The sequence below is a fragment of the Ursus arctos genome, unplaced genomic scaffold (assembly GCF_023065955.2).
Source record: "Ursus arctos isolate Adak ecotype North America unplaced genomic scaffold, UrsArc2.0 scaffold_4, whole genome shotgun sequence".
Taxonomy (NCBI): domain Eukaryota; kingdom Metazoa; phylum Chordata; class Mammalia; order Carnivora; family Ursidae; genus Ursus; species Ursus arctos.
Window position 1 is genome coordinate 94,310,942 of NW_026623056.1, and position 7,534 is coordinate 94,318,475.

A 7,534-nucleotide genomic window follows, 5' to 3' on the forward strand; every position below is an offset into this window, starting at 1 on the left:
ACCGGCGAGTCTAGAAGACGCCCCCACGCCTCAGATGAGATGGGACGACAGCTTGGTTCCAGCCTGTGACTCTGAGCGGGACCCAGCTGAGCTGTGCCCAGCCCTCAGACCCACAGGAGCCGTGAGACGGTCCATTTGTATCGTTTTAAGCCCCTAAGCTGGTGGTCATTCGTTACACAGCCGTGTTAGCTACAACCACGTGCCCGTCGGTAGGTCTCAGCCCCCAGTCTTGGTAAACTCTTGCGCCCCTTCCCCACCCCTCATTCCTGAAGTCGGGCCCATCAGCCCACACTGGGTGCACCCTTCCTTTCTCCCAGGAGGAAGGTCTCCTGTCAGGGTCCCTGAGACCACCCACCCTTCTCAGTGGAGCGAAGCCACTAGGCACCCCTCCAGGGCTGGTCCACTCCTGGCCTTCCACGCCCTCCTGCCGCTTCCATGCCCTCTTTGCTGCGAATATCTTCTCCAATGGGGGGATGGCGGGAGATGGCAAGGGCGGGCCCAGTCATCAGCAAGGTCTCGCCACTGGGAGGAGACGTGCGTGGGGGAGGGGAGGAAGAGTCAGAGGGACTGAAGACAGAATGCCCCTGCCTTTGCAGGTGCTGGACGGGCCAGGAGTCAAGGCGTGCAGGTGGCTCTAGAGGCTGGAAAAGGCAGGACGCGGATTCTTCCCTGGAGCCCCACCGGCCCATTTTAGACTTCCGACCCCCCCCCCCCGAACTGTGAAGGGTTAAATTTGCTTTGTTTTAAGCCACCGATTTCATAGTGATTTTCTATAGCAGCAAAGGACACACACTTTCTTTTTTTTAATTTAAAGATTTTATTTATTTATTTGTCAGAGAGAGAGACTGAGCAAGCGGAGGGAGCAGCACACAGAGGCAGAGGGAGAAGCAGACTCGCCGCCGAGCAGGGAGCCCGACGCGGGACTCGATCCCAGGACACCGGGATCACGACCTGAGCCGAGGGCAGACGCTTCACCAACAGAGCCGCCCAGGCACCCAGGACACACACTTTCTAGCTGAAATGCAGCCCGTCTCTCAGGCCTGCCTCCACCACCCGGCCAGCGCCTGCACACTCCCGGAACTTTCTGGGTGAGCTGTGAAGATCTACTGGACCGTCCAACAGGTTGCTAGGGTCAATGAGTGATGAATTGATGTGTTTCTAAAAATCAAGTTTGTAACGTGATTTTGCTCCTCAAATCCTGAACATGGGTTATATCACTTTGGCTTCTAAACCCTTTGTTATTCTTTAGAAAGCAGCCAAAAGAACATGAGGGACCTGCCCAAACCGGGCCTCAGCCCCACGGACGGGCTAAGAGCTCTCTTCTCTGGGACACAGAGGAAGCGCGCACAATTCCCTTTCCTCCTCGGGCGGAGGGAGCAGCTGGTCCATCTCTGAGGCCTCACCCCGTTTCCAGAGAAGCTGCCGGCTGAACGCGCATGTCCGGTTCGTGGAGGAGGCTAAACCCCAACTCGGCCTGCGCGGAAGGATGGCTCCTTGCAAGGGTCGGCCCTCCCGACAGCTTATGAGCTTTCTGAGGGAATGCTTTTCCGGGATAAAGAAAGATGCCAAAAATGAGGGGTCAGGAGACTGTGCCAACAGCCTGGGACCCTGATGAGGGAGCAGAAGACAGGCTGAGCACAATCGCGAGCTGACACCCTGCACGCACGCACGTGCACACGCACACACGGGGTCTGTGCGGCGTTCCTCAGGCACTGCTGGCTGCCCTAAACCGAAGGAAAGGGAAGCACAGATGGTTACCGGAGAGAGCAGTCCTGCGAGACGGTCTCCATCAGTGTACCCATGTCTTAGTGACTTACAAGGAAAGCGCATTCTTATCAACAACCTGACTTCCAGAGACCCGTAACTCAATTTCCTGGAGCCCTAACATCACTCTCCCCTCTGTGAGCCAGGAAACCGAGGCACAGGGAAGTGTACACAAAGTTGTTTCTTTATGACCTGCAGCCCAGTGACAAGGACTTGTAATAGAAAGAGAGCAACATTCCTCCAAGAAGCTCCCAACTGTGTTAATGCTAATCCCTTACTAGAAAGAAAAACCACGTTAGCGTGACAATAGCCAGGCCTCCAGGAGCCTGCGAGTCCTCTTGAGCAGATCAAAGTCCTTTTGGGAACCCCCCTTTTCCTTACCTCCCCCAACTCCCAAGTGTATCATCAGCCACCCCACACAACCCCAGGGCAGCAGCTCTTTCCGCCCAGGAGTCCTGCCCCCCGCCCCCGCTTTAATAAAATCACCTCTTTGCACCAAAAACGCCTCAAGAATTTTTTCTTGGCCGTCGGCTCCGGACCCCAACGACACTCCAAAACTCTATCACCCCCAAGCCCTGCTCCTGCTGAGACCCAGCCCCTTGTTCTCCCAACACTCACTTCTTCATGCTCCAGGGCCAGCTCAAAGCCCCCACCTCTGTCCCTTGTTCAAATTGGATCCTGCTGGTTCATTTATAGCCATTTTGATTTTCCCTTATGAAATACCTCAAACACAGAGTACAGGAGGGAGAGCGGAGAAAGGACCAACCCTGAACCCGTTTTCTAGCTTCTTACATTTGCCATGCTTCCTTGAACAACCCAATCATTGAGATATTTTACATTACAGAATTATGACGTTTCACACATTAATATTTCAGTGTTCATCTCTAAAGAAAATGACGGCTTTCTTATTAAGCATAATACTGTTGCTGGATCAAGTTCAAAATACAATACCAAGCTAAAAATAGCTTCTACATCATATAATGCCCAGGCCATATTTAAATTTCCACAATTTTCCGAAATTGTCTTTTAGAAGCTGTTTTTCCTCCTACCCTGACTGAAGGGTGGGGCTTGCTTCCGGGCCCCTCCACCCGGTGCGGCAGCAATGGCGGATGGAAAAGCTGTGTGCTCTCCAAGGACTTGAAGGGGTTTCTCCTGCCTGGGTCCGAGGATCAAGGAGCTAGCAAGCAAGTAGGGTCACTTTTTCACAGCTTCTTTTCAATATCAGAAATGTTTTCTTTGTGATTTAATTGTTCAAATATGTAAAATATTGACCTGGTTCAAAAGTCAAGGTCAAGGCTCCCTGCAGGCACCCCTTTTCATTGGTTTCTAGCTCGTTCTCTCAGTGTTTCGTTTTTGCAACACTATTTCCATAGGAAAGAAAGTGGCCTGTATTCAGGGCGGCGCTCCACGTCCTCACCGACCAGCGTGAGCTGGAGGTCCTCATGCTTCCGAACTGGTGGCGCCCGGGTTCTCCGTCTTGCGGATCTGCCATGGATGCAAGCAGTGTCGTCCAATAAGACATCTGGGCAGTTTCCACCCCTAAGGCTGCAAAGAAAACCCCCGTGTGCGTGTCGGTTCCTGTTCTTGCACACGTGCGCATCCTTAGAACAGATCGAGGGAAACACATCCTCACCTGTAAAGCCACCTGTCAGACCGCTGGGGTTTTATCAGCCTGACGGTGAGAGCCGGCGGTTCAGTGCACGGATCTGCACCCCTCTCACTACAAATGATGCCGAGTGCTTATTTATATGTTGAGATCCATTCGTGCGTGGCTCTTGCCCGCTGTTCCATTGTTCTTGGTTTTTTCTTCTCCATTTCTGAAACTCTTCATGCTAAGTAGATCGGCCCTTAGTGACAACTTCCAAGTGTTTGTTCTCAACTCGTCATCGATATTTTGCTTTTGCTTTTAAACTTTGGTCAGGGATGCTTTGTATTTTAATACAGTTGAATGTATTGATTACCTCCTCTACTGATACTGAGTTTTGAAAAATATTTAGAAAGGGTTTCCCCATACCCAGGTTATAAAGCAATTCATGTGTTTCCTTCTAGTACTTACATGGTTTTATGTTTTATATTTAGATCTCTGATCCATTTGAAGTTTATCCTAGTGCGTATAGTTGGTATAAGGATCCGATTTTATTTTCCAAATGGCTATCCAAATCAGCCAATGCCATTTATCAAAAAGTATATCTTCTGGGGCGCCTGAGTGGCTCAGTCATTAAGCGTCTGCCTTTGGCTCAGGGCGTGATCCCAGGGGCCTGGGATGGAGCCCCGTGTTGGGCTCCCTGCTCCGCGGGGAGCCTGCTTCTCCCTCTCCCACTCCCCCTGCTTGTGTTCCCTCTCTCCCTGTCTGTCAAATAAATAAAAATCTTTAAAAAAAAAAAAAAAGCATATCTTCTCCTCAACTTGAGGTGCTGCTTCTATTAAACTAAAACTCCACATACGTACGTGTATCCATTTTGGATCTTCTAGTCTGTTCCACTGATCAGTCCATGTATGTACCAGCACCGCACTTATTATGGACACTTTATCATATTTTTTCCAACTGCTCGGAATAACTCCATCCCCCCTGCCATTGCTAATCTTTTCCAGCATCTTCCTGACTCATCTTATTTTTTCATATGAGCTTTAGAATCAATTTTTCTAGGTCCTGGAGGAGAGGAAAAACCCTTTGTATATTTAGCTATAAATTAAGGAAACTTGACATCTTCATGATACCCATCTTTCTGTCCAAAAAATTGCCCTACATTTTCGTTTGTCAACTTCAGTCTCTTTCAAATTAAAGCTTTCTTCACATAAATGTTGCATGTTTATTGTTGACTCCTGTTTACTATTGCTCCGTCGTTGTTTCTATGGGGACCACTGGTTTTGCTAGTTGATTTCATCCCTGCCGCGTTCGTGAGTTCTCTTATTGTTTTAGCAGTTTCTCAGTCGGTTGCCTTGATTTTACAGAAGTACAATCTGCAATCTATCACCCTTTCCTTTCCAATTCCTGTGCTCGTGTGTGCGTGTGTTTGTGTGCGTACAATTATGTGAGTGTGTGTGTAACTGCATTTGGTGATGCTTCCAACAGGATGTTAAATAGTAGGGGTGTCGATAGTGGGCATTCTGGTCATTCTCCCAACTTCAGTGGAAGTGTTCAGTGCACCCCATAAAATCACTGTTTTTCCCCCCATTTGTCTGTAAAAGATGAGGGAATAAATCTTTTGCATATATGGAGATGGTCATCTAATTTTCTCCTTAGCTCACTTTGAAGCCTCATGATTTGGGGATGGGAGATGGAGGAAAAAAGTTTTAATTTTTCTTTGTGAATGCATCGGCTTCAACGTTCTGTATTAATTTACTCAATTTTGGTAAGCCATAGAAAATTGCATTTTCACCCAGGTGTTTAGGCCTAGAGTTATAAATGATCGGTTAAGATTTCATTTCCTCTATCTTGGTAGTCATGTCTTCCTCCTTTCAGGACTCTCGTTATGTGAGTTCATGGTTTTACTCATCTGGATTAGGTTATCTGGTGATTTATTTATTTTGTTGGTTGTTTTCAAAGAACTGGGTTTTTATCTGTTAATTCTACTGTTTTCCTGTTTTCCAACTAGTTAACTTCGGACTGCCTTATTAATGGCCACTTTTAGTTTATTCAATTGTTCTTACTTTAAAGTTTGGAATTGGACATTTAATTCATTTATGTTTCTTTTTGTTTCTCTTGATACAAACATAAGGCTGTGAGTTTGTCTCTGAACTCTGAGCAGCACTCCCTAGATTCTGGTATGTTTTCATGATCATCATTCCCTAGCAGTTCTGAAATTGGTTTGACTTTGCCCTTGGACACAAGAGTTTTTCAACAAAGTTTTAAAATATTTAGGCAAAAGAACATTTATACTTTCTGTTTTGATTTTTAGTTTTTCTCATGTTCTTTACATGACTTCTGTTATCTGGAATTGGCCTGATATGTGGTCAGTTTTCCTGACTCTTCTGTGTGTACTGGAGCAGAAAAATGCGTTCGCTCTGATGGGAGCACAGACGTCAACAGCTGCCCACGAGACCCGCCGTGCCGTGTTGTATAGGACTTCCACATTCTAACTCCCTGTGTCCCCTTGATCTGTTTCGGACCGATAGAGGAGCGCTAAAGCTCCTACCAGCGGTATTTCTTTCTGTTTCTCTTACTTTGTCTTACAGTTTGTGCTTCACGACAATTGTGGCCGTGTCATTTGCTGCACGAAGAGTTGTCTCTATAACGCAGTCATTAGGAAAGACAGCCACAGTCTCATGCCCTCCCTCCTCTCATTTAACGTGCCTTAGCCGCAGATGTGTCCTGCACAATATCAATATCGTGACCCCTGGGGCCTGGGCGGCTCAGTCAGTTAAGCATCTGACTCTTGATTTCAGCTCCGGCCATGATCTCAACATTGTGAGATGAGCGCCATGTCCAGCTCTGTGCTCAGCAGGGAGTCTGCTTGAGATTCTCTCTCTCCCTCTCCCTCTGCTCTCCCACCGCCCCCTCCCTTTCTAAAAAAAAAAAAAAGTCAAGACCCCTGTGTTCTTTTACTTAAATCAAGTTTACTGAAACAAATTTACAAACAATAAAACAAGCCTGTTTTAAGTGCACGGTTAGGTAAGTTTTGACAAATGTACCTTCTTGCACAGCAGACGCCACAACCAAGAACATCAACATCCCCGACCTCGGGCCTCCAGCCAGACCCCAAGCAGCCAGGACATCCTTCCGACAGTACAGAGTAGATCTATTCTAGAGTCGCCTCACAATGGAATCATGCAATTATACTCTTTTGTGTCTATATTCCTTCGCTCAGTGTAAGAGGGGTTTTGAGGTCCATCCATGTCATCAGGAGTCTGTTCCTTTCCGCTGCTGAGCACAGCCAGTTTCCACCGTGTGGGCGTTCTGATTACCCTCTCCCCGCGGGTGATGATTGCACCTGTTTCCAGGTTTGCGTTCTGCTGAATGAAGCTGCTATAAACTTGTCTGTACAGACCAATATTTTCATTTTTCTTGGATAAACACCTGACAGAGGAATGGCCAGATTATACAGTATCTGTTTAACGTTTTAACTGTTTCCCAAAGTGTTGTACCATTTTATATTTCCATCAGAAACATATGTGTTCCAGCGGCTTCATCTTTGTTAACGTTTAATACTGCCAGTCTTAATAATTTTTTTAGCGTTCTGTGGGTGCGTAGTGCTGTATCATTACGGCTTGAATTTTCTTTTTCCTAATCGCTAAGGACTAACTCACTGACTGGTCACTCCGTTGTTCAGTGCCTGCTGCAATCTTCTGCCCAAGAGCTCTGTAGTTTTCTAGTTCTGTGTCTGTGGTTGTGTAGAAGTTATTTTAATAGTCTGAATACAAGTCCTTTGTTACATATACTTTGCAAATATTTTTTCCGCTCTATGACTTGTAAAATTACTACCTTCCCAATGTTACCTTTTGATAAGCAGAAGATTTCAATCTTTATGTCTAATATTCAGTTTTTATATCATGGTTATTACTTTTTCGTGTCCTAAAAAAATATTTTCCTAACCCCAAGTCATGAGGACACTCTCTTCTAACATTTATTTCCACATTTACATGTAGGCCTATGAGCCACCTCAAATTACCCTGCGTGTATATTATAACATGTATGTGTCTGTGGAGGGTCTGTGAAAGGAAAGGGCCACAGAGGGGGCAGGGTGGCGATCCAGTAATCTGCATGTCAACTCCAGATCCTTGGCTGACCACTGAACCGCACATACTTGGGGAGCGTGCAAGAGGCCCAAAG